Here is a 25863-nt window from a genome sequence, read left to right on the forward strand (position 1 = left end):
CTCCGTGGGGAAGGGGGTAGAGGAGGGGGTGTTGTGGGCTCTGAGGTGTTCATCACTCCAAACTTGGCTTCCCTGGAGTTTTTACTCTCCTGATTTGTGCTGGGAAATTATAGCCCAGCACAGAAGCCCTGAACTATTTTGCAGATCTGCTTTGGAGGCTTGTTTCTTTCCCTCTGTGTGTTCTTGGGTTTATTTTCCTTGTGGTGTGGAAATAATTATATTGCTTGTTTCTTATGTTCTGGCTCCGACTAAGAGGAGGAATGTACTCAGGTTTTTTTATGTTGTGGTGATTTTTGTTTTTTTTTTTTTTACAGTGCAGTTTCTGCTGTTAAAATATTCTGGACAGCAGTTGCTGCCCACGTAGAGCACAGAAATGTGTGTTTAGTGGTTGCAAGACATGCTTGCTCTGGGTGTGCCTCGTTGTTTTGTTCAGTGCCAGTCTCTGCCCATTTGCCATCATTTATCATTGGCATCAAGCTGGGGAGATATAATTTACATTAATAATTACTGCTTTACAGAATTAGCCACACTGGATCTTGATTTGGAAATAAGTTTTCTCTTGGAGCTGTGTGTTTTGTCAGAATAGAGACCAGGGTGTGAGGAGGGAGGGGATGACACAGGGCTACAGCAGAGTTGCCAAAAACACTTGGTAGTGAAGAACCTGATGGCTGGGAAATTGTCTGGGTTTGATTTGTGATAGGAAATGAATTATAGCAGAAAATGCCTCTTCCATGCCTCAGTTTCTCCACCAAAAAATGAATGCTGCATGATTTGTCTGTGTGTGTCCTCCCTGTCTCCTGGAGGAGCTGTGGTGTGCACAGGGATTTTGTGGTGCCCTGCAGCAGCTGAATTCTGTCACACCACTGTGGAGTTTGGTGTTGCCTGAGATTTTATAGGTCATTAAAATGATTTCCATGCCTGTGTTTGGAGAATCTGCTGTGCCCACTGTCCACGTGATTGATCCAGGGCCATATGTTAAGCAGAGAACTGCTTTTAATTTATTTTTTTTTAAAGCCATTGGTGTCTAAATATATCTAATAAAAATGCAGACTTGAGCTCTTTAATGAGGCGTAAGTCAATCCTGGCTCTTTTTTTTTATAAGACAAAACCACCTCACACACTGGCTTCTTTTTGTGTGTACTTCTGCTTTGCATTTCTACACATTCATCATAGCATGAAGCCTCTGACAAAAGGAAATAAGAAAAAACTGTTTAAGAGACCGTTTTGCTGTGCATAAACCTGCACCTCTGCAAAGGGAAAACCCCGGGCTTCAGCAAGTGAAGCCATGGGCTGTGTGATGACAGAAAGGAGAAATAAAAATTACAGTGCTGAGTGAGTTTAGTGCAGTTGTGAATTGTACAGCAAAGAACAGGAGCTGTTAGGAAGGGAAATATTTCCAGTTTTCTTCCTTGCCTTTGCAAAATCACAAAGTTCAAGTGATGGTTGGAAGTTTTTTTGCCACCAAAAATCTTCATTTTGCTGGCAAAACCAGTGGTGGAAGCTGTGAGCAGCGGGATTTGGTTGGAGGCTGGGGATGTGTGGCTCTCTGATTTTGGGGGCTTTGGGAGGAAGCGGCTGCAGGAACAGCTCAGCTCTGCAGGAACAGCTCAGCTCTGCAGGCACGCAGCTCCTGTGCCTGTGGTTTGACAGCTGAAGTCAGAGCACGGCTGTGAAATCAGACTCTGCTCGCACACGGCTGCGGCTGGATGTGAAATCCTGAGTGGTTCTGGCAGTGACAGCGCCAGGCCTCGCACAGCGGGTTCGGAGTGGGGAGAAAAAGGAGATCTGCTTGTTTTGGAAATTGCTCGAGGGCTGATCCTGCATGGTCATTATGGTGACAAGGCCCAATTTGGGGTCCCAGTCTCCATTTACTACACAGGACCCCAAACTTGCCTCTCCAGGTTTATGGAGGAAGGGAAGGAGGAGAAGGGAGCCTTAGCAACTTCAAGTTCTGATCCAGGACAGAAAGCCAGAGGTTTTGTGTGTGGAACAATGGATCTGTGAGACAGAACAGATGAAGAAGTTGTTGAGTTTTCTGAATTGCTGGCCCACGAGAAAAGTTTGAGAGAAAGTAGTCAGGGCTGTGGTTTTTGCACTCAGACTTTCAGATTTAGCAAGGCTTTGCATAACAGGAGGTGTTTTGTTTACAGGCAGCACATTCACTCGTAAACACAGGAGCACAATGATAAATTATTTAATTACAGACACCCAAAGAAGCGAACCAGGCGCCTGCTGTGCCGTGTTGTCCCTCTGGTTTCCCACTTTGCCTGGTTTCTTGCTGGCTGATTCCCAAAATGCAGCAGTGGTCTCGCAGTTATTAATGTTAATTAGTGAGGTTCTGCTCCGTGAGCATTCCTGCAGCACACACAGAGTGCTCAGCTCCTCACCGTGTAACGAGCTGTGCTCAGCCCCACTGTTAATTAGCAGCATCCCTCCGAGGACTTGTGCTCCTCTTGGGGAGGGAAGTTTGGTGTGGAGCTGCCTGTGGTGGTCAGAGCAAGAGAGATTCACGTGCAGACTCTGCCATAGTTGGGTTTGCAGCTTTTTGCCCTTTGTTTTAATTTCAGCTTCTCCTCTGTGCATTCTCCTTGCCAAGCAGCACAGTTGCTAAGGTTAGTTCTTTTCAGATTTGCCATTAGAACCTTGTTTTAATCAGTGCTGAAAAGTCCTGGCTGGATCTGTGCTCCAGGTAGGGCTTGGATTGAAGTGTTCTTCAAAAAGCTTTTATGCTGCAGGAACGTGGTGCTCCTTGTGCAGTTCTGTGTCTCTGCCTCTTAATAACCAGCCTGTAGTAACACCTCCTTCCCTGATTTGCAAAACAGCTCCATTCCAAGAAGATATTTCCTCCTGAAAATGTGGAAGTGCAGTTGGTTCTTGGCAAGTCCAACTAGGGCTTTATTATGGCTCTGATTTAATGTCCCTGCCGATGGAATGCTCCCATTGTGGGGGAAACATCTCTGAGAGGGGATTCTCTCCACAGAGGAACATTCCCCTCCTTTTTTTTAAATACTGAAAGCAATAGAAGGGAAGAAGCTGGTAAATAAGACGACTGTAAATGAGAACCAAATTATACTTTAATTTTTATGTATGTTCAGGATAGGAAAGCAATGTGAGATCAGGAGGTCTTTCCAGAGGAGGAGGGTTGTTCTTAGATATCTCTGCTTTGTCCCTAGTTTTGTGTGTTCAGTATCATCCAGAAAACTCTTGGGTTTGCTTCTGATTGTAATTTGCATTTAGATTGGCTGCCTGAAGGGAGTCTCTTGCAAGGGGAGATGGGGCTATGTGGCTCCAGTCTCTTGCAGATCTGGCTGAAAGTAATGGCATTTACATAAAAACCATTAGCTCTGTTATTGATAAACATGAAAGCCATCTATTTCATTTAATTTTTTGATGAAGAGCTTTTAATATAAGCACACAATAGCACTGAGGTAGTAACATTCCTGCCCCCCATCCCTCCTGACTGACCTCTTGTTTTAAGGGCAGCCTTTGATTGGGATTTTGTTGGTGGAGAGATGGGAAGTTATTTCTATTCCAATTTACTGGAGTAGCCAGTTGTCTTGCTACATTGTGGGGAATTATTTAATGCTCATTTTAAGAGGTGTCTCTATTAATTGAACGGGGATTTAATGTCTCCCTGAAGCACAGTTGGTCTGTGTGTGATGTATACTAACACGTACGGCTGGCAATTCTATGGATAATCTTTTCCTTAATCAAAATGGGTTTAAGCAGAACTTCAGTGGCGCCTCATTAAGGGGATAAAGTGTGTTGAAACAACAAATGCATTAAAGGGAACTTCTTTGGAACTTATTTAGAACAAAATAAACATTTGTTCCCCTGCGTGTGTAGTGGTGCTTTGGGGATCAGGACGTGTCACAAAGAGCTCTGATTCACTCTCTCTGGAGTTGCTGCCTTTGGGAAGCTGTTGCTGCCTCTCTCATGGATAAATACCTCGTTTTTCTCCTGGGCTGGATCAGGTCTGACCTCGGCAGCCTCCAGAGGCAGCCGGGGCTGTGGTTGTTTTCCAGCATTTCACAGCATTTGCTGAGAGACCTTGCTGAGAGCTTTGCAGGTGCTTTGAGTTCTTGACCTCAGAGCTGGGGAGGTGAGCGTGCCTGTTTTGCATTGATTACCTGACCTACTTCTTGATCTGAACAAATGTTGGTCATTTTATCTGTATTTACAGCTCTTTTCCTTCTCTAACAGGCTCCAGACAGATGAGTAGAGCGCTGGCTGCAGAGGAGGGACAGATTCCAGTCTGCCTGATCACCGTGTGCAGTGAGTACCTTCATATTTCAGGAATAAAACTCTCTGTAGTGCCTGATGTCAGCCTCAAATTGCCTCCATTGGGGCACAGCATTAAATCTGCATGCTTGGGCAGTGTTTTCCTGAAAGTGCAAGCTTCCTTGGCTTGGCTCTTGTTTTGGGAGAAGTGTGCAGCAGCTCCTTTTATCTGAAGTGCTAAATTGTGTCCTCATCCCACTTCCAGCAGTGGAGAACTGCTGCAGTTCCACCTGGCAGTGCTCAGGGCTGTGGGGAATCAACCCTAAAGGTCTGAGGGTGTCACCTGAGGCTTCCTGTGCTGCAGGATCAGGAGTGGAAATGCTCCCCAGAGCTGTTCCAGCCTTGTTGGAGGTGTTGGAACTGAGTGGGGAGGGTGGATGAGGGGCCTGCCACAGCTCATGCTGGGTTTGCTCATAAAGCAGGGCTGTGAAATCAGCCAAATGAGGCTTGGCTTGACTGGTGGGCGGAAAAGAGCAGGAAAAAAAACCACAGGAAAGCGTTGTCCAGTTCGTGGTAAGGATGGCAGGTTTGCCCTGAAAGTGGAGGAGAAAATCTTTATTTCATGGGGAATTTTTACACATTAAAATTCCTTGCATGCGTGTTAATGGGCTGTAATAACGAGCTTGTGCTTTATGAGGTGTCTGCAAACATCTTAGAACTCGCTACTGGGAGGGAGTAACTACTCGAGGTGGTAAATTCTGATTAATTGGAGTGTCTTGGCCCATGTGGTGCAGTGGTGTGGCCAGACTGAAAAAGGGATTTTTTTCACCTGATAGAGGTGACTGAGAGCCTGGAGGATGCTCTAGTATGGGCTGTAAAATTCAGGTGAGTGTGGAAGCTGCAGCAATTGAGTTTATTGTGACGGCCCCAGCAGGTGATTCCCTAAGGATAATGTGGGATGATGAATCTTGGAACTGAAAGTGTTTGTTAACAAAAGTCAAGGATGAAATAATTTAGGGACTGGATTGTGTCATCAGGTTGGTGTGGATATATCCAGGGAGCAGGGCAGAGAATTCCTGTGCTGAGGGTAAAGAGAGGCAAATTTATTTGTGGCTTCCTCATTTCTGCCACATCCAGCCAGCACGTGCAGGATGTCCTGGGCTCAGGTGTTTATTCCTGTGTATTCCAGCATTTCTTGTTGTACCTCTGGGTCCAGGAAATCTTTGTACCCTGCCAAACGCAGCAGGGACTCCCCTCAGGTAGAACTGTGAAAAATTCAGCAGAGAATAACAAAGCTGGGAGCAGCAGAGGGGGCAGGTGAAGGACAAACAACGCCGATAATCCAGCAATGGTGCCACCGTGCCAAGGCCCTCATCGACAGCTCTAATCCCAGCGTGTGCTCTGAGCCAGAGCTGCTGACTGCAGGAGCTGGGATCAGTCAATACCATTGAATTCTCCTTCTCTTTGCATATCTTAAGGAGAGGGAAGTCTCAGGCTGACAGCTTTGCAGCCTGCACAGGCCACGGGCTGCACAGGACATCGTTTGGGCTGTGCAATGTTTTTTACGCTGCTGTGGTGTGCAGCAGGTTCAGCACTGACCTTCAGAAGCCCTTCTGTGTTAGTGGGCCTGGTGGCTGGAGGAATGAGTGTAGGAGGCAAGGATTTCAGGTTTGGAGTCCTTTTCAGGGTGGAAGGCTGTGATTAAAGCAAGGAGTATGAATTTAGGTCAGTAGGGGATAGCTGAGGGAAGGACTGCTCCTGGCAGGGAGCTGGAATAGAGGAGATGCTGGAATCAGACTGTGATTGCCGTGGAGCAGAATGGGAAAATAACCTGTTCCAAGGGACTCCTTAACAAGTCATTCTTATGCAAAACTCTGCATGACACTAAATATCTAAATAACTGCGTTGGGCCTGGAATCTAAAAAATACACTCAGCAGACTCATCTCCAAAACACCACCTGAGGCTTCCTGGCTTGGCAGCAAAGTCAAGTTCTGCAGGAGTTTTGTAGCAGGTCCCTTCCTGTGAGGATGTGGCACCATCCACACGGTCAGGAGTGTGGGTTTGATGTTTCCTGTGCTTCACAGAGGCTCCTGTGGTCCTGGCTGCAATGAGGATGGGCTGGGGGAGAGGACTTGGGTGTGGCAGGGAGGGTTTGTGCTGCCTGTACCTCCTGCAGTCCTCCTAAAAAGCACTAAAAAGTCCTCCTAAAAAGCACTAAAAAGTCCTGCTAAAAAGCACTGAAAAACACTAAAAAGTCGTGCTAAAAAGCACTAAAAAACACTAAAAAGTCCTCCTAAAAAGCACTAAAAATGAGGTGGTGGAATTCCTCCTCCTTGCTGCTGTTCCCCTCAGAAGATGCTGGAGACTTTTGTCTGCTTCTTAAAAACTCAGAACGGGGCAAACCAACACCTGAGCTGTGAGGGGCTGGGTCTGTCCTGTCTCCAGCCACGGCCAGTGGGAATGTCCTTCATCTGCCATCAGTTTATTAAACCCTGTGTGCTTTCAGCCTCTGTCCAGGCATTTCAAAGTTTAACTTTGTGGGGTGAACCATTTCCTTTTGGTAACTGCACCTGCTGCCAGCTCGTGTACTGGAATAAGCTCATATTTATTATTTGCATTTACATAAAGTTCTGTAATTCCCTACTGTGTCCCCTGTCAGAGGCCTCTTTTCCAGACTAAAATGTCCTGATTGATTCAGTGGTCCTTACAGAGATGCTTCATGCTTTTGACCATCTTCACTATATTCACTTTTTCCAATTTTTTTCGCTTTTTTTGTCATTTTTTTCTCCTCTTGAGTGTTCTTACTAGAAGATTGAAAGAACCTTTGGGTTTCTGAGGTCCTGTCCTTTTGCTGCAGTTCTCTGGATGTTTAGCCATAGAAAAGAAACTGGGAATTTTGATGCTCCACGTAATAATAATAAGCCACAGCCTTTTTTTTTTCTAAAAAGCAGATATTTGTGTGTCTTATCTAAAAACTCTATCAGAAAAGTGAATAAACCTGATAGCATTCCAGTGCACTGAGTCACTGGGACAATACATTGTTAACAAGGAGCCCTGTGTGGCTTTGTGCTAAAGCCAGGATATGGGATGTATCTTTGTGAAACTAAAACTTTAGTTTTGTGAAACTAAAACTACTGCATCTTCTAAATGAGGACAAGAAACACTCTGGGTCATAAACCCTCTCCCCCTCTGCATTGGTTAAGAAATGATACCAAAATAGAGAATTGGCCTTATTTAGATAAATATAAATCAGAGTGATTAAACAAGTTCTGGTTCTGCAAGGGCAGGGCCTGGCTCTCCATCTCCTCTGCTTTGCATAAATGATATTTATGTTATTAATGGCTTCCAAAAAGTAGAACTGGAGTAGGGTGTGATGAAAGTGTTAACTGCAGAGCTGCAGTCCCAGGGCTTGGGGCTGAAGTTCCGAGGCTGACAACTCTGTGGTTTTGTCTATCTGCCCTGACTCACATCTGTGGCTTTGGTGCTGCCCTAAGGTGAGTCAGGGCTCCCACAGGGGTGATTAAAGCCCTGCCCTGTGGGCAGCCTGGGAACCTTGGGCCTCTCTTGGCCTGAGAACTCTTGGATGTTTTCCTCAGCGCTGAATCACAGCTCTGTGGACCATCCAGAGCAGTTTTTTTCCCAGTGTTGAGGTTTGTCTGCCACGCCTCCATTGCTGTTTCCACCACTGTGCTTTTCTTCTTTCCTCTCTGCTGCCTTCCTCAGTGCCTCCTTCCTTCCTTTAACCCCAAAGAGCTCCCAGGGTGTGTCTGTGCTCTCTCCCAAGGCAGCTGATTTGTGCAGCACCAGTTTGTTGGAGTCCAGGATATTCCTCTGGCCGCCCTGGAGGATTTGGGGTCTGTCCAGGGGGGTCTAGAGTCTGTCCAGGGGGGTCAGTTAGACCCACGGGGATCCCAGGAGGACACTGACTCTGATTCCTGTCCATGGGAGTGAGCACTCACATGCAGGAAGAGTCACGAATCCTAGGAATTTAGAATAAGTAGTAGATAGTTTGTTGTAGAGTATAAATATAGAAATTAGAATTCTTAGTATATAGGGCTGAAAAGGCAAAATAGAGGAATTGGGGAGTGGCCCTTGTCTTCCTTGTTCTTGCTCTCTTCCCCCATTTTGTGCTGAGTTGGGTTTTAGAGATTAGCTTAGAGTGAGACTGACATGTTAGTATAGGTAGTGGGCATTAGCAAAATTTTGTAAATAAAAAATGCGTTTCGGACAGTAGTTAAGTCAAAGATACCGTACTTAAAGTGCGAGGCTTTCTGATCCGCCCAGTCCAGCCGCGTGTCTTGCTTTGCTAGAGACGCCTTGCAAAGCTAGACAAGAACTAAGAGATAATTAAGAATAAACAACTTAATAACACGAACTGCTAAACTCAACTTGTCGTCTCTAGCTTCAGTGTGAAACACCCAAAGCGAAGAGAAGACCGAAAACCTTATTATCCCTAAGAACAGCAACCCAGAAAAAAACTCCCAAAAAACAGCAACCTTAAGAAAACCCTTATCACCTTAAAAAACAAAAACCCCAAAAAAAATCTCAAAGAAATAACAACCCTGAGACCAGTTCACTGCACAGATTTCTCAATTAAACACCAAAATCTCCCCAAAGCCTCACCTGGCCTGCCAAGGATGTGTCACCTGTGCCTCAACCTGTCCTGAACCCGACTCCTCCTGGACAGGGACACCACGAGGAGGAGAGAGGGAGAGAAACACATCCAGAAACTACAAGTTGATTTTCTGTCAGCTCCTCAGGGTGTCCCAGCCCCTGCTCGCTGGTGAAAGATGGAGATTTTTTATTATTCCTTCCCTTCATATATATATAAAAATACATAAATTTATATTTATGGTTTTCTCATTCTTCTTGTACTCTCGTGTCTGTGAAGTTGCACACAGCCAGCCCACAGCCAGCCTACGATAATAATTTCAGCCGTAGTTTAGTAAGGTAGTAAATTGAGAGTAATTTTTAATCTGCTTGGGAGAAAAGCAGCTTAATTGGCTGTTTCTCCTGGTGGTTCCAGCATTATTTTTGGCCTCAGAGGGTGTACATGCAGCAGATATTGATCTCCCTGAATGAGGGGTCAGCTCTTCCTGGACAGCACTGGAACACTGCATCTATTTATTTATATTTTACCTTTTTTTAGCACATTGCCTGAATAATGCAGCCAGTGTGGAAAGGGCCTGTAAAATGCTGAGTTGTGTGGTGGAATTTTGCTCTGCCCAAGTAAATCTCTTGTGATGAGAGACTCCCTGTAGGGAAAACCTCCTGGATTCCCTTGGAGTGAGGGAAGGTTTGGAGGCCTCCCTGGGATCCCTGCGGTGATCCAGCCACGCTGGGGAGATGGAACTGGGAGAATCCAGCTCGTGCCATCACCCAGGGGACTTTTCCATTTAATGCAGCCATTGACACTGGGCCAGAGGCTTTGGGGGACAATGTGGGGAGCTGGAACAGGCTGCCTTTGTGGCACGTCACAAAGCCAGCAGTATGTGCTGCACTGCTGCTGCTTGCTGAGCCCGGAATGTCAGCCTGGGTTCTGTCCTCCTCCCTTCCCTGCCAGGAGCTGCTTTGGATTTGGGGAGAACAAGTCAGTGTTTGTGTGTTTAGTTCCTTTCTGCTCACAGCTCTCCTTGGATCACACAGAGGGTTAGAGAGCTCAGGGCAGGGGAGAGGTGATCTCACATCAGGTTGGTGTCACATCCTCTGTGTGTGTTAGTGCTGCAATTCTCCAGCCCTTTTCTGGCTCCACAGAACTCCCTGCCAGGAGGTTGTAGGGAGGAGGAGGTCAGGCTTTCTCCCAGGTAAGTGACACGATAAGAGGAAACAGCCTCAAGTTGTGCCAGGGGAGGTTAAAGTTGGATATTGGGAAATATTTCTTCATGGAAAGGGTTGTCAAGCATTGGAACAAGGGCAGTGGTGGGATCTCCATCCCTGGAAGTGTTCAAAAAAAGTGTGGATGTGGCACTTGAGGACCTGGTGTAGTGGTGAACGTGGTGGGGCTGGGTTGATGACTGGATTTTTGTGATTTTCCAACCTTAATAATTCCCTGATTCTTCTCTCGGTCTTGCTTTTTCACTGGTAAATAACAAAGCTCAGCCACCCATGGAACAGGGTGAGCTTTGATGTCCTTTCCAACCCAACCCACTCTCTGAACTTGTGGCTTCATTTATCCAACAGCAGATCCTGAGAGCCCTCTCTGGAACTGATTTTAGTATCTGAGCTCAGACACCTGGGAAGGGAACGGTGCTGGGACAAGACCCCTGCAAGGAAGAAATTCTGAGAACAGATGAAAAGTTTGTGAATGAAAATGATTTAGGATATGAGAACTATTTCAGAGTGGTTAAAAATTATTAAAAGGACTCTCCAGGAGGTTTGCATTATTGTAGCAATGATTGGGAAGTGAGAAACAATGGCAGTAGCACAAGTTTGATTCTGTGAGTGAACTCTAGAGACAGCTGGGTGTAAATGTGTTCTAGATCTCCTCAGACTTAACAAAAACTTGAGAATTTCTGCTGTGGATAAAAAGTGCATTAGCTCACATTGTTGGGTGAAGCTTTTCCTACACTGAGGGTTCACCTGGCAGTTCAGAGGGAGGCTCTTGGGGATAATTTTGGGAAGCACAAGTGAAATGCTCCTTGCTTTTGTGTGGGTGAGGAAGTTCCCAGCGCAGCTCCATCACAGAGGGCCCCGAGATGAGAAGGATTTACTTTGTGAGTTGTTCTGTCATCACTCAGCAGGATAATTGACTTCTGATTAGGGAGCAAATCCTGCTGCAGGTTGGTGTTTGAGGTTCTGAAGTCCTCTTGAAAAGGCAGAACTCTTCCTCAAACAGCGATGGCTCTCCCGAGAACAGGATGCTGGAGACTCCATTATACTGGCATTGATGTAACAGCTGCTCCTGTTTGAACAACTTCATTTCTTCCTCCTTCTGTTGCAAATCAAAGGAAGAGTGGGAATCAGTGTTGTTGTTTGTTCAGAATTAATGACAAGGTTATTAAATTCCTCACGGCTGGAGATGTTTTTGTCACGTGCTTCCTGCACTCGGTGGCTCTCAGACCTGCTTCTCTCTGGTTGTTTTTGGCTGGTGATGCTGATGACTGAAGGATTCTCATTCCTTTTGTTCCCAGCTCCCAAGTGAGGAGCTAAAAGCAAGCCAAGATCTGTGCCTCCCACGGGCAGCAGAAAGGCTGATGTGGAGCTCACGAGCATCTTGCTGTGAAGATGATGCTTAAAATTTTAGAAGAGGAATTCTTGGTCCAGTGTAGTGAGCAAGGGGGGCGGCTTTCCCTGGCCAGGGAGGGTCCTGGACAGAGCAGGTTTCACTTCTGCCTCTGAGGCAGGCCCCAGACTGAACCTGCATTAGGTAGTGCTGCTAAAAATCTATCTGGAATTGAAGAATATCCTGAGTTGGAAGGAACTCCCAAGGATCATCCAGTCCAACCCCTGGCCCTGCACAGACACCTCAGCAATCCCACCCTGTGCCTGAGAGTGCTGTCCAAATGCTCCTGGACACAGACCCTGGGGCCGTGACCATTCCTGAGAAAAGTGGGGCTTTAATCTCTGTTCTTCATTTTTGAAGAGTCAGGTTGTTGTTTTGTGTATTTGTATTTACAGCACTGAAAAAAGAGGGGGAAGATTTTGGAAGCTGGTGCTAAGTGGGGCTGGATCTGTAATGAGATCAGGGTGCCTCAGCCCTCTGTACCAGTGAAAGCATTTTTAGAGCAGAGATTTAACCTGGGAAGGGCAGAAGGGGATTGCAGTGCACTGAAACTGCCCCTAAGGAAAGGAGGATTTACTCCTTCCCTTTTCCCTCCCGTCCCCTGTGTGTGGCTGCCTGAACTCTCTGCTCCATCCTGCTGACCCAGCTGCTGCCTTTCCCTGTGGACAGATTTAGAGTCCTTTTAATTCCGTCTGGAGTGCTCACCGTGATCTGGGATGCCTTTGAGGAGGGAAGGGAGCCTTTGTCAGGTCTCCAGGGAGCTCATTTATACAGCCCCTCTTGGGTTCACTGGCCAAGTGTGTCTTTGTTTCCATGTGCTTTTGCCTCTGAGATGGAATCCTGAGAGCAAGGCCGTGTGTCAGGCTGCTGCTGCTGCACAGCTCATCCTTTAAGCAGGGAAAATTGCCAGAATTTTTGGGCTGAATTGGCTGTCTCAGCATTTCTGGTCAAAGTTGGCTTTTGTTGTTCCAAAGTTGTGGATTTTGTCAACCTTTAACCTTTAGATGAAAGCGCTTTTTAATAATGAGTTTATTTTATCAGAGATCTAAGCAGGAGATTAGAAGGTGTGTGGGAAATGAATGATCTTGCCCTTACCCTGATAGGTATCACTAGTATATTACTGTCTGGTGGATTTTATTTCTATACAGTAAAAAAATCATGAATGTTTAAAGAAGTGTTACAGCTGCATTTTTTTCAAGCCACGATTACAAAAGATTAAAAAATTGAGACAGGAATTGACTACTTGCTGTTGAACAGTGAGCTTTGCCTAATAACCAAAATTAAACAAGTTTTCAGATGCCTGCCTTGAACAGTCTCTCCAGAACCTTGTTAAGAGCAGAGCTCAGCCTGAATGGGAAAGCTTTTAAAAAGTCTGTTGGAAATCCCAAATCAGCAGGGGATAGATGGAAATACCAACAGGAGAAAACACCTTCTGCACAGCCCGAGTTTGTTTTCAGAGCTGTTCTCCCTTCTCTGGAAGAAGGAGGAAATGCAGAGTGACAGAGAAGGGACTGGTGAAACCCAATGCCACTGCTGGGTCTCCTGGTGGTTTTTCCTGCCCAAATGAAGGTTCCTGTTTCTTTCCTTGCCTCTGTTCATTTTATTCAGAGTAAGTGTTCCCATTATCCCGTGTGTGTGAAAGGCTCCTGGCCTGGATAATGAGGGAGTAAGCCAAGAGCAGCCTAATTTATAACTTGTGAAGTGATTCTCTTCAGAGCACTAATGAGCAGTGACCCAAGCACAGGTAAATTATCTGTAGAGGTTTTTTTTTCCCCCCCCCTTTCCTCTTAAATCTCTGATCATTTCCCTCCCCAGGCAACCTGTCTTTCACCACCATTAACGTTGTCTCAGTTTTTGTCTGCATTCCAAAGCTGAACCGCTTTACCCACAATTGATGTGTGCTCCTGTAGGGTGAAGAGCACAGTGCTGGTATAAAAGCATTTATAATAGCACGGCTCATTCTTGTGTTGGAGAGGAATAATGGACGTGGGACACAGCTTTAGAGTTAGAAAGCTCTCTAAATTTAGAGTGTGGCTGTGCATTGTAGCTGAGCTGATCTCAGGGCAAGCTGGTGCTGCAAGGAAAGGTTTTGCTCCCAGCCTTGTGCTCCCATTGATCTTTTTGCACTGATACACATCCAGTTCCTTCCCTCTCAGCCCAGAAAGTTTCCCTCCAGCCTAATTCCCTGATTCAGACTTGGAAGCTGGGGAGGAGATCCCTCATTTCAGCAGCACCAGGCCACGAGATCAGCTGGGCAACAGTGCAAACCCACATCCTTAACAAAGCCTCTCACGGCAGGAGCGTGTCACTGTCTGAAAAGTGTTCCCTGGCATTCTGCTCTCTCCCTGTTGGCACTGTGGGGCAAAAGGCAGGGTTTTCCTACTGCTTGGTTATCCTGAGTAAAGTTACTCCTCCTTGGAGTAGCTGTCTTTGCTGACAGTCCCCAAAATTCTGCAGAGAATTGTGGGCAGGCCATTTGTATGGCACATGCTCTGTGATCTTTCAGCTTGAAAAATAATTAAAACCCCAATTTTTTGCTGGATGTTGTTGGATACTTAATGGAGCTCATTGGCAGTAAACACTCCTTCCCTGGGGATCTTTCCAGAGTCATTAAATCTGGTGAGGGATAATCTGGAATAGTCTGCTGTTTGTCTGGAACATTTGCTGGACATAGGAGCTGCAAAAAGGGGCCCTGTCAGGCATCCCTGAGCAGCTGCAGGGTGATAACAGAGGTGAAGGGCCAGCAGAGGGGTTACTGAAAATATTAATTAAAATAAGAAATACAGATGATGTATTTCTTAGTGGTGAAAAAACCCCAACCTTTAACATTAAGGACAGCGTTGATCCCCCAAAGGAAAATTATAAAAAGCCACAAGCAGTGAGTGAGAGTTATAAAGTGGCTTCTAGTCAGAGATGTGCAGATTCCAAACATTAATTTGGGTGGGAAAAAAAGGGAATTATTTCAACAGCTGCTGGCTCTTCCTGAGGCATTGCAGAGGGCACTTTGAGTTGGTAACTGCAGCAGGGAGGTTTTGAGCTCGTTTATACCCAGTGTCAAATTCCAGGCTGTTGGTGATGCTCGTTTTGTGTGTGGTGTTTGCTCCCCCAGCACAGGTTGGGGCATTGATCTCTGGAAGGTCACCACAACAGCTGCAAGGTGGCCTTTGCAAAATTCTTCACATGCAAAGGGGATGTGGTGCAAAAATCCTCTGCTTTCTCTCAGTTGGGGCTTTCTTTTGCCAAACGTTCACTTTCAAGAGGGATTTAAATGTGATTTCCAGATGTTAATGTGATAGTGGGTTTAAAGCTGTATTTGGAGGGAGCAGCCTTTGCTGAATGTAACCTTGGGCAAAGTTTAAAACAAGCAACCAAAAAAGCAAAAAGGGAAGCGATAAAGTACTGGCAGCCATACAAATATGGATTTGTGTGGGAGGGCCAAAAATGTGCTGGGTCTCTTACAGGAAAGCGTGGAATAACAAGGCCTGGCCCCAGCCCCTTGCCTGGAGACCCCTGCTCCTCCTGCAGCCTCGAGTGCTGAGCCTCACAATCTCCCTGGAGTTTGGAGCAGGGCTGCTCCCCTGGCAGAGCAGCAGCAGGTCCAGAACCAGTCCAAACCCTTCAAATGTTTGTGGGAAAAACCCCAGAGCAGCAGCCAGGAAAGGTCAGTGAAGCTGCCTTGCCTTGCAGCGTGTATGAAAACACAGGAGTAGTTCCCAGCTGGAATTGCCCTAATTCCAGCCTTGTCATCAAGATGAAATGGACTGCAAATACATTTCTGTGGGAATTGCTCTGGATGCAGAGCACCTTTAATAATGTCTCAATATCTACCTCACTGCGTGCAGTTTTAATATAACCAGAAGCCAAGGGCACAGATGGAATTATGAGCCAAAATAGTTTGATTTGGTCATGAAAAACGACACTGAAACATTATTTTAATGCCTGTAGTACTGTGGCCCTGAGTGAGCACATTGGAGAAGCAAGTCTGAGCTGAATGGCAAAGGATCACAGAAACAGAATATTCCAAGTTGCAAGGGATTCATAAGGATCATGGAATTCAACCCCTTGCCCTGCACAGACACCCCAACAACCCCACCCTGTGCATCCCTGAGGGTGTTGTCCAAACACTCCTGGAGCTCTGGCAGCCCTGGGAACATCCCCATTCCCTGGGGAGCTGTTCCAGTGCCTGACACCCTCTGGGGAAGAACCTTTCCCTGCTGTCTCTGCACGGGAGGAGCAGGAGCTGGATCTGGGGCAGGCTGGAGTGAGCCTGAGAAGGGTCACACAGGGGGTAACATCTGCTGCCTCTGGCCCCAGTTTGCCTCCTGCCACATTGCAGCAGCACAGGTAGTGCTGGAATTGCACAACCAGCTGCTCCCTGCTTCCCTGGGGAGGTTTCCAGGCTTTCCCTGAGCTTCTTTTGGATTAGCAATGAGAAAATGGTGAGTTAGCAGTGGTGGCCCCTCGTGCTGTGGCACGTTTCAGCCTGGTTTGGCAAGACCTCCCAGCTCCTGAAGTTCCTGTGGTCATGCAGGCTCTGAGGAAAGCCAGCTGAGGCACTGGATTAGCCTAGGAAAAGCTTCTCAGCTTCTGTGCTTGCTCTGAATGCACCTTGCAGCCCTTGGCAGTCTCCTGACCTGGTGGGCACCCGGTGGAGAATTGTGTGCTGTGCCCTGTGGGTTACACTGTAAACATAAATGGAATATATAAAAACAGATCTATAAAAACATTGTTCCACTGTGTGTGTAATCAGTGATTACACCTTTGGGTGTGAGCTCTGTGGGAGGGACCCTGTCCCACAGCGTTTCTGCTGCATAGGGATCTGCAATAATCTTTCAAAGTGCTCCACTTACTCTTAGGTTTCCTTTCCAACTGCATCCTTAAATGTATTTCCAACTGATACAGATCCTAAATCAGTTGCTTCAGTTTTTTCTTTTTTTTTAAACAGGAAGGAACTCCAAATCTGCTTATTTTCATGGCAAGATCACAGGCATCGGCCACCACTGTGTGTTTTGGTGTTTTAGTTCACATGAGTGTTTATGCATTTTCTTCCTGACCTTGCAGATGTTCTCAGCTCCTCTTTGATAGATCAACAAACTGCCCCTTCCCCTCTTAAATACCAAATGTTCCATGTTAATTTAGCAAATAATGGAGTGGTTTTCTTCTGAGGAAAAGCTCTTTTCCCCAGGACACAGTGGTGCTCCCGCCCTGCCAGCGTAGGTGCCTCAAATACTTTGTGCCTCTTTTGTCTTTTTTGGTAATGATTCACTGCTCCTTTTTATTTCCATCGATTCTGCCTGCTTTTAACTCACTGTTTTGGCTTAAATTGACATTATTACTGTTTTACCCTGCTGGAGAATGGTGTTTTATGGAATAGGAAGCTTGTTTGGAATTGTTGGAATAGCTGCAAGGAGGGGCTGATGTCGCTGGGCTTGTCCAGCCTGGAGAAGGCTGAGGGGGGACTCACCAGGGCTGCAGCTTCTCCTGAGGGACAGGGACAGGGACAGGACCCAGGGAATGGCAGGAGCTGTGCCAGGGTTAGGTTGGACATCAGGGAAAGGTTCTTCCCTGGAGAGTGCTGGGGCACTGAAAGGCTCCCCAGGGAATGGTGACATTCCCAAAGCTGCCAGAGCTCCAGGACCGTTTGGACAACGCTCTCAGGGATGCACAGGGGGGATTATTGCACAGGGCCAGGGGTTGGATCAATGATCCTTATGAATCCCTTCCAATTCATGGTATTCCATGATTTTAAGCCCAGAAAAAGCTGTCACCTTTGAAGGGCAAAGCCAAAAGAAGAGCATTTGAATTGGTTTGGGTGTTTTCTTTTCCAGCTCATTTGTAGTGCCCATATTCATCTCAGAGTTTGGGTTTTCTGCAGAGTCAAAGCTTCTGTTGGGGCAGTAGTCAGAGAGAAGTGAGAGGGATCAGCTCCATGCTGGCTGTGCTGGACTGGGAAGGTTAATTTGTGTTTTTAATGGTGTTTCTGCAGGGCACTTCCTAAGTCCTAAGAGCAGCTTTAACCTTAAGTTAAAAGTGCCTGAGACGTTCATTCCCCTCTCTGCAAAATACGGATAAATACTTCTTGATCTGCCAAAAAGGGGCTGTGTGGGTTTAATTAACATTTGCAAAGTGCTTGTGGATAACATCTTTCATCTGAGCCTCTGAAGCAAAATATTCTCGGCATCCTCGCTCAGCATCGCAATTATTCCTCCAGCTGTCGTGAGCTGTGCCAACAAAAACTACTCTGCTGTCATCAAGGGATTGTTGATGCCTTGTGACTTGTTTTGATTTTGATACTCTCTCCCCCCTACTCCTTCTCCCCATACAGTTGTTGTATAAAATAAAGTGATTTCTCTGGATTTGGGGGAGAGAATCAACCTGGTCCTTTCCTTCACAAACTTATTTGTGTCTTGTGTTATGTTCTTGCTTGTAGCTCTTGTTTTGGTCTATGCCCTTGGAGTAGAACTGTCTTTTATTTTGGTCTCTATTCTTAAAATACCTTGTTTTTTGCCTTGTTTTTTTTGTATCTCTTTTTAAAACACTGCCATAATTTATTAAATACCAGTCACTCCAGAGAAGCCTGCTGGCCCATGCACTGTCATTTCTTATTTCAAGGTGGATGTGAAACACCAGATGAATTCCTTCACTCCCTGGACTTGGTTTCTCCTGAGTTCCCTCTTGCAGCATTTGGGGAGTTAAAACTTCCAGCTTTGTTCTCCAAATGCAGCTTTTATTGCTAACAATGATTTACGAAATCCTCTTAAAAATCCATATTTCTCAATTCTACTTTTAAGGGAATGTTTGTATGTATCTAGTCTCCAAGGCAATAATACTATCCATAAAAATTTATAAATTAAATAGTTCTGGGTTGTATCCAGGTTGAGGTTGAGCCTTTCTGCAAAACCAGAAGCAAACCTGAGCCCCCTCTAATCTATCACTCAGGTAACTGTGGCCATTGCTGTGAGGATTCATTAATCTTGACTTGAAGAGCAGATGAGATTGAAAATTTATTTTTTTATATATATATATACTTGAAGGAAGCAGAAACTATCACTTGAAGTCTTGGAACCTCTCAGCTCATCATTATCTGAGGGAATGAAGCCTCCAAAGAAAAGACCTCAAGAGAGCTGTGTACGGCCTCTTTCATCAACCTGTGTGTTAAAGCTGCCTCTGTTTGCTTTGGCACTTAAACCCTGTTTGCTCCTGTTTGCCCTCCACATGGAATAAAGCTGTGGGAGAAGGAGCTGGGCTCTGTCCCACCGTGTGCTGCTCCTTTGGGAAGGGAGCTGGTTCTTAGTGACTTTCTGTTGTTATTGGCAGGGCTTTAAGAGGCAGAAAAATGAAATGCAGCACAAGGACTCCTCTTCCCCTCCTGAAATTCCAGGTCGTAAATCGCAGAGCGCGCAGCGAGATGTGGTTATTCTCTGCCTGGTGCTTTTGGCTTGAGGGCTTTGATGCTCCAAATTGAAATTAATAGCCCTGGTTCCCACTGAGGGTGGGGGGAGTTGTGACTTCCCCAAGATTTGTGTCCGTGTTTTGTCAGTGTGAACTCCATTATGGGAGCAGAGATGTCTGACTCCCACGTCAAACGTAGCAAGTTTCATCTTCCCAGATGAGAGCTCTGAATCCTGCCAAGTGTGTCAATGATGGTTTTAAAAATAATAAATCTGACCACGGTGCATGCACTTCCCTCCTTCCCGGAGACTGGGATGTGGTGGGTGAGTACAGCAGGAGCTGGGATGAGATCCACCACTGCCTCCTGTGCTTTGGGCTTGAGGAGGAATGGAAAATCTTTGAGGAGTGATTACTTAATTTTAACTATGGTTAAAAGAACCCAGCTGAGCACCTTGATAATAATTTTCTCTTTATGCAGCTGCTGAGACCTGAGCTTGTGGCAGCACCTTTCCTGCTGTGTCCTTTGGGAATTGTGTCCAAGAGGGGCATTCCCAGTGCTGCCCTCGGCTGGGGGAGGTTTTCAAGTTACCTTTTTGGCTAAAAAGCTTTTGAGGTTTTCTGGAGAAGTGTCAGGAGATGTTGCCTGATATTTGGAAATCAGCTTTGCTGCCCTGTCTGTTTTGGGAGGGTTGGATTTTCCCTTCCTTTTTCCTGACACCTGTGGCAGTGCAGGTCTCTCCTGAGGCAACTTGGTTGTTCATGCAACCCTGGATGGGGGAATCAGAGAAACCTGGAATGGTTTGGGTTGGAAAGGGACCTTAAATCCCATCCAGTGCCACCCCCTGCCATGGGCAGGGCCACCTTCCACCATCTCTGGTGGCTCCAAGCCCCGTCCAGCCTGGCCTTGGACACTTCCAGGGGCAGCCACAGCTTCTCTGAAGACAAATGGCTGTGAGGAGAGACCTAGAAGAGGAAAAGAAAGCAAATAGAGCAACGATGTGAGCAGAGGATGTTTCTGTAACCCTGAGCTCTGCTTATGAGCAGCTCTGTGCCCTAATGACCCCCAGGGCTACGGATGAGTGGAGCAGGATGAGCATCCAGGGAAGTCACTGAGTTGTGGGAACCAAACTGCTCCTCCAGCGTGTGTCATCCTGGGGTTTTATTGCTGAAAAATGGGGCTCCTACTCCCTCTCTTAAGGGGCTTTTGGATGTTCCAGCAGTGCTTCATCACCTGAAGAAAGCTCACAATGACATCTGTGAGATTGTAATGCTGTCACAGAAGCACAGCCTTGTGTATCATTGGCAGATATTTCCCTTCTCTCCAAACACCGGGAGCCATCAGCACAGGCTCCTTTTTTAGCTGCTCTTCACTCTGGGGCTCTTCTGTTCCTGGAGCAGAGGTGATCAACAAGCGACTTTGTCATTATTTGTTTCTTTCCATGTTCCTTAATTACAGCACTTGAGAGGAGAGATTTTTCCTATCTCTCCCTCTTGTTCAGTTTGTCTCATCTTAAACCTTTTTTGGGGCTGGATTTAACTGGCGAGCCGTGTCTCAGGAACTTCAGCTGCTGTTCAGCCACCCCTCACTTGAAAAATTGGGTGGGAATCCATTCCCAGTGTCAGACTTCTTCACTGTCTGCCTGCCCCAGTGGCCTTTTCTCCTTTTTTTTGAGCAAACTGGTATTTCTGAGGGTGGGTGAGTTACTCCCCCCCACCTCTGGGCCGAGTTTTCCCTAAACTGCAATGATTGATTCCATTCACTCCCTTTAAGCAGCCCTTTTCACTTAGCAGAGTCAACACAGTAAAACGAACTTGGAAAACAGATTTGTTATTCCTTAATATTTCAAACTCCCCTGCCTCCCATTTTTATTTTATTTTAACAGAAGCCTCCTGGAAACCTTTTGTTGGAGGTTTTTATCTCGACATTTGATGGCTGGCTCTGGGCTCCAGCACTCAACACACATTTAATGGCCTTAAGCATCATGTAATGCTTCCCATTCCCAGGATCTGAGAGCCTTAGACAGCTCAGCATTCACAGCTCTGGAAATTCAGCCTGCTGGGAGGGGGAAAAATGATTATTGACAGGAAGAGCAGCGTCACACTTCGGTCTGGGAGCAGAAATTTGGGCTGAGGGTGCTGGGAGGTTCATGGCTCATCTGCATTTGGATAGGCAAATTAATCAGAATTCAGCTTCTCAGGTTCAATTGTTTGAAGTTTATGGAATTTATGTCTTGCTCTAAAATGCAATTTGCCTGAAGGTTTGTCTTATTTTACTTCCAGAGTTAAAATTAAGGTAATTGGAAAGAAGGTCACTTCTGCAAATAAAGGTTCTGTATGGTTGGACTAATTGACTTGGATTAATACCCTTTTAGTTAAAAACAGAGTAATTTGCACTAAGTGAAGTCAGAGCTGGGGTAGGACCCAAGGATTCTTGCTGTTTTCAAAGGGCTTCTGATATTCTTTGATTTATTCCCCATTTCTGTGGTGGTTGGACCCTGAGTGTTTGTGCCACTGACCGTGGGCTCGTGTGTGTTGTGCACAGCAAATCCACACCCCACCAAGGAAAATCTGCCTTCCCTGTGAAATAAAACTCTGCCTTGAGTCTTGCAGAGCGGTTTTAATTGAAAATTTATTTTAAAGCACGCAGCGATTTCTTTCTGGCACAGTAAAGTAGTAAAGAAGAAAAGCTCCCTGGGTGCTTGTAGGAAATTTCAGGTTTTGTTTTTAGTTTTATTCTTTCTGAAATCTACAATGAAAGCAACATTTCTGTGCAATGTAAAGGTTTTAAAGATGGGCCAAATGAAAGCTTGGGCAGCTCGTGGATCTGTTTTTCAATGGAAAATGCTTCTTCTTTGGGGATGTAGTAAAGGCTGAAAAATCTTGCTTACAATTTGATTCTCAGATTTCAGTGCAAGTCTGCTTTAAACCTTTTGAATCTACACACATAATTCATCCTTCCTGGCAAAAGCTCGAGTGCTGATTTTCCTTGCTAAATCAATAAACTGAGATAAAGAAGGAAAACAAGTGCTGAGATCTTTGAGTGAAGGGGGGTGTGCTGCTGCTTTTACAGGTACTTGGGAGGAATGAAATTTCAGGCAATTTCCTCATCTCAAGCTGCTGTTCTTTTTGTAGTGACTTTTAAATCTTGTTTCTTCTCCAGTTCCTGCCAGGAGAGGAACACTTGCACTGAGCTGAACTCGAGCAGATGGTGCTGGAAAAAGTGTGAGCAGGAGAGAGGGACCTGCCACTGCTCTCAAGCACAGATTAAACACAATTTCTCTCTGTAAATGCCCCTCTTAACATTAGACCTTGGCTATTTTACCTTGAGTATCATCCTTTCACTTGAATTACAGTGCTGCAGTTTAATTGTAATAAATTACCAAGTTTAAATGTGATGACTGTTTCAAAAGCTTGGATCTTGCCTGCCTGATACTTGGGTATGGATAGCTCTGATTGGCATCAGGAATTACTGTCTTGGCATTGGATTCAGCACGGTGGATAATCATAAAATCCCAGACTGGTTTGGACTGGAAGGTACCTTAAAGTTCATCCCATTCCACCTTCTACTATCCCAGGCTGCTCCAAGCCCTGTCCAACCTGGCCTTGGACACTTCCAGGGATCCAGGGGCTGCCACAGCTTCCCTGGGCACCCTGTGCCAGCACCTCCCCACCCTCACAGCCAGGAATTCCTTCCCAATATCCCATTGAAATCTACCCTCTGTCAGCCCAAAGCCTTTGCCCCTTGTCCTGTCACTCCTTGCCTTTGCAAAATGTCCTTTTCCAGCTCTCCTGGAAGGCCCCCTTGGTTATCTGTACTGAGAAGGGATGGACACTGTGCTGGTTCTTAGCACTTCTTCAGTCTTGTGTTGCTTTCAGAGAGGTTTGGGGAAGATGAAAAGCATTGGCTTCCTTCCTTCCTTCCTTCCTTCCTTCCTTCCTTCCTTCCTTCCTTCCTTCCTTCCTTCCTTCCTTCCTTCCTTCCTTCCTTCCTTCCTTCCTTCCTTCCTTCCTTCCTTCCTTCCTTCCTTCCTTCCTTCCTTCCTTCCTTCCTTCCTTCCTTCCTTCCTTCCTTCCTTCCTTCCTTCCTTCCTTCCTTCCTTCCTTCCTTCCTTCCTTCCTTCCTTCCTTCCTTCCTTCCTTCCTTCCTTCCTTCCGCCCTTCCGCCCTTCCGCCCTTCCGCCCTTCCTTCCGCCCTTCCGCCCTTCCGCCCTTCCTTCCTTCCGCCCTTCCTTCCTTCCTTCCGCCCTTCCTTCCTTCCTTCCGCCCTTCCTTCCTTCCTTCCTTCCGCCCTTCCTTCCTTCCTTCCTTCCTTCCTTCCGCCCTTCCTTCCTTCCTTCCGCCCTTCCTTCCTTCCTTCCGCCCTTCCTTCCTTCCGCCCTTCCGCCCTTCCTTCCGCCCTTCCTTCCGCCCTTCCTTCCGCCCTTCCTTCCTTCCGCCCTTCCTTCCTTCCGCCCTTCCTTCCTTCCGCCCTTCCTTCCGCCCTTCCTTCCTTCCTTCCTTCCTTCCTTCCTTCCGCCCTTCCTTCCGCCCTTCCGCCCTTCCGCCCTTCCGCCCTTCCTTCCGCCCTTCCTTCCTTCCTTCCGCCCTTCCTTCCGCCCTTCCGCCCTTCCTTCCGCCCTTCCTTCCGCCCTTCCGCCCTTCCGCCCTTCCGCCCTTCCTTCCGCCCTTCCTTCCGCCCTTCCTTCCTTCCTTCCTTCCTTCCTTCCTTCCTTCCTTCCTTCCTTCCTTCCTTCCTTCCTTCCTTCCTTCCTTCCTTCCTTCCTTCCTTCCTTCCTTCCTTCCTTCCTTCCTTCCTTCCTTCCTTCCTTCCTTCCTTCCTTCCTTCCTTCCTTCCTTCCTTCCTTCCTTCCTTCCTTCCTTCCTTCCTTCCTTCCTTCCTTCCTTCCTTCCTTCCTTCCTTCCTTCCTTCCTTCCTTCCTTCCTTCCTTCCTTCCTTCCTTCCTTCCTTCCTTCCTTCCTTCCTCCCTCCCTCCCTCCCTCCCTCCCTCCCTCCCTCCCTCCCTCCCTCCCTCCCTCCCTCCCTCCCTCCCTCCTTTCCTTCTTCCCTTCCTTCCTTCCCTTCCTTCCTTCTTTCTTTCCTTCCTTCTTTCCCTCTTTCCTTCCTTTCCTTCCTTTCCTTCCTTTCTTTCTTTCCCTCACTAGAAGCCCAAAGCTGCGTCCCTTGGAGCTGAGGTGTCTCAGGGTGATCCTGGAATATGCAGTGCAGAGAGAGCTTGAAGTGTCTCCAGAAGTGCTCAAAGAAAGAGATTTCTCAGATCTTTCTCAGTATAAAGTGTTTCAGTCACTGATGGTGGCTTTTGGCAGGACCTTTGGGTTTTGAGGGGCTCTTTCTTCTTGTGCTGGGATCAGAGTGTGACAGGCAGTCCTTGGAGTCTGTCTGATCCCATGGAGAGCAAGTGAAGCCACTTCACGTCCTCTCCTCTGAGGAGTTTTGGTGTATTCCTGTCCAGAGTGCCATCAGCAGGGCCACTGGAGGCTTTTCCCTAAAAAACATCCACCTGCTCCTTGTCTCCTCCACATCCACCCCCAGGCCCTTCCCTGGAGTCTGTCTGGGAGCAGCTCTGGCTCTGGGTTGTCACTGGTGACCACTGCCAGTCAAGCTGTGACATTCCTGCCCTGTCCCCTGGCCTCAGCCCACCTGACACCATCCCATGGTTAAACTTCCAGCTCCAAAATCAGGACAGCTTGGTCCCAGCTCCCTTTTAGGACATTCCTCAGCCTGTGCCATTTCCTGATCCTTATCTCGGACTGTTTGGGTCCACTCTGGTTTGATTTAACTCACTGTTATAGGCAGAGCCCCTGGGTGAGATAACCCTGTCATTTAACTGAGATAACTCAGATTTAAACTCACATTTAACCTCTGATTTTCCTTTGTGTCACCTCTCTGTGTGGGAGCTGAACCCTTCCAGGTGTGGGGCGCTTTTCCAGGATTTTCCCTGTGTTCTTGGGGCCATCTCTATTCACACTAATATTGGCATTGAATTTGCTGATAATAATTGGTCTTTCCATGGCAGGATTGTCCCTTTTCTAATTTTTCTTGCCTGACTTGAGTATAAAAGTGCTAAAGTCTCTGTCAGAGGCTTTCTTTCTAGTCCTGTCTGGAGCTTCAAAACTTTAATTTTGTCACAACACAGGACCTTTCTCTGATTGGTCTTTATCCTAACATTGGTGTCATCGTGCCAAATTCCCTCTTCTGCCAATGTGCCCAGACCTTAATATGAAATTAAACCACGGGAAATCCAAACTACTTTGGCAAAAAACTCCCAACCTTTGGTCATGAGGTGGCTCAGGGTGGCTGTGGAAGCTGTGCTGGTGGAAATCTGCACCATCCAAAGGCTCCCAAGATGCTAAAATCAGCACCCAAAGAGAGATAATTGGCTGTATATTTCTCAATTTATGTGGTTTTAATCCATTAAATAATTTACAAAATGCAATCCCACGTGGTTTAAGGTTTATGGGGAGAGAGAAGGAGGCTGCTTTCTCCTGGTGAGTTCAAAAGCAATAGGTTGCTTTAGGTGATACCTCACTAACTCTATTTCTTCCTCCCATAGCTACAACTTTAGACTTTACAAAACTGGTTTATTTGTTTGTTTGTTATTTTTTTAAGGAGGAATCCAAGATAAATATTGAAACTTCTTAGATATTCATACTTGAGGCATGCCAAACATCTGCCAACCCGGTGTTGGCAGAACCAGGCACTGTTAAAGCTAATACATAAAAGTGTAATAAAATATTTTGCTCCTGTCTGCTGTTCCTATGAAATTCCCGTTTCACTTTCCTTTTCTGAATGAAATGTTACCTTTTTATGAATCCAGATCTGTAAGGGATGCTGAGCTTTCAAGTTCATGTGCTCCTTTCCTGGGTGGGATGTCTCATTCTAAGGATGTGAGACTCCGTGGAAGTTTTATTCTGGTTTTATTCTCTTTAGTGCTTCTTCACAGTTTCTGCAGGCTGGAAGTGCCTCCTTCTAGAAGTGACATAAAATCAAAAGGAGATGTGAGATTTTCAGCGTTGTGGTTCTTTTCTT

The 25863-nt window shown here is 46.5% G+C and overlaps 1 protein-coding gene across 5 annotated transcripts in view; it reads left to right on the forward strand.

The window, feature by feature from the left end:
• The window catches only part of EXTL3 (exostosin like glycosyltransferase 3), a 140916-nt gene that overhangs the window by 37356 nt on the left and 77697 nt on the right, over positions 1 to 25863 (forward strand). For all 5 annotated transcript variants that reach the window (XM_063422980.1, XM_063422999.1, XM_063422972.1 and 2 more), the window contains exon 2: positions 4204 to 4275. The gene's annotated coding sequence lies outside the window, so the exon portion shown is untranslated. The remainder of the gene's footprint in view (positions 1 to 4203; positions 4276 to 25863) is intronic.

The sequence above is a fragment of the Prinia subflava genome, chromosome 2 (genome assembly GCF_021018805.1).
Source record: "Prinia subflava isolate CZ2003 ecotype Zambia chromosome 2, Cam_Psub_1.2, whole genome shotgun sequence".
Lineage (NCBI taxonomy): Eukaryota > Metazoa > Chordata > Aves > Passeriformes > Cisticolidae > Prinia > Prinia subflava.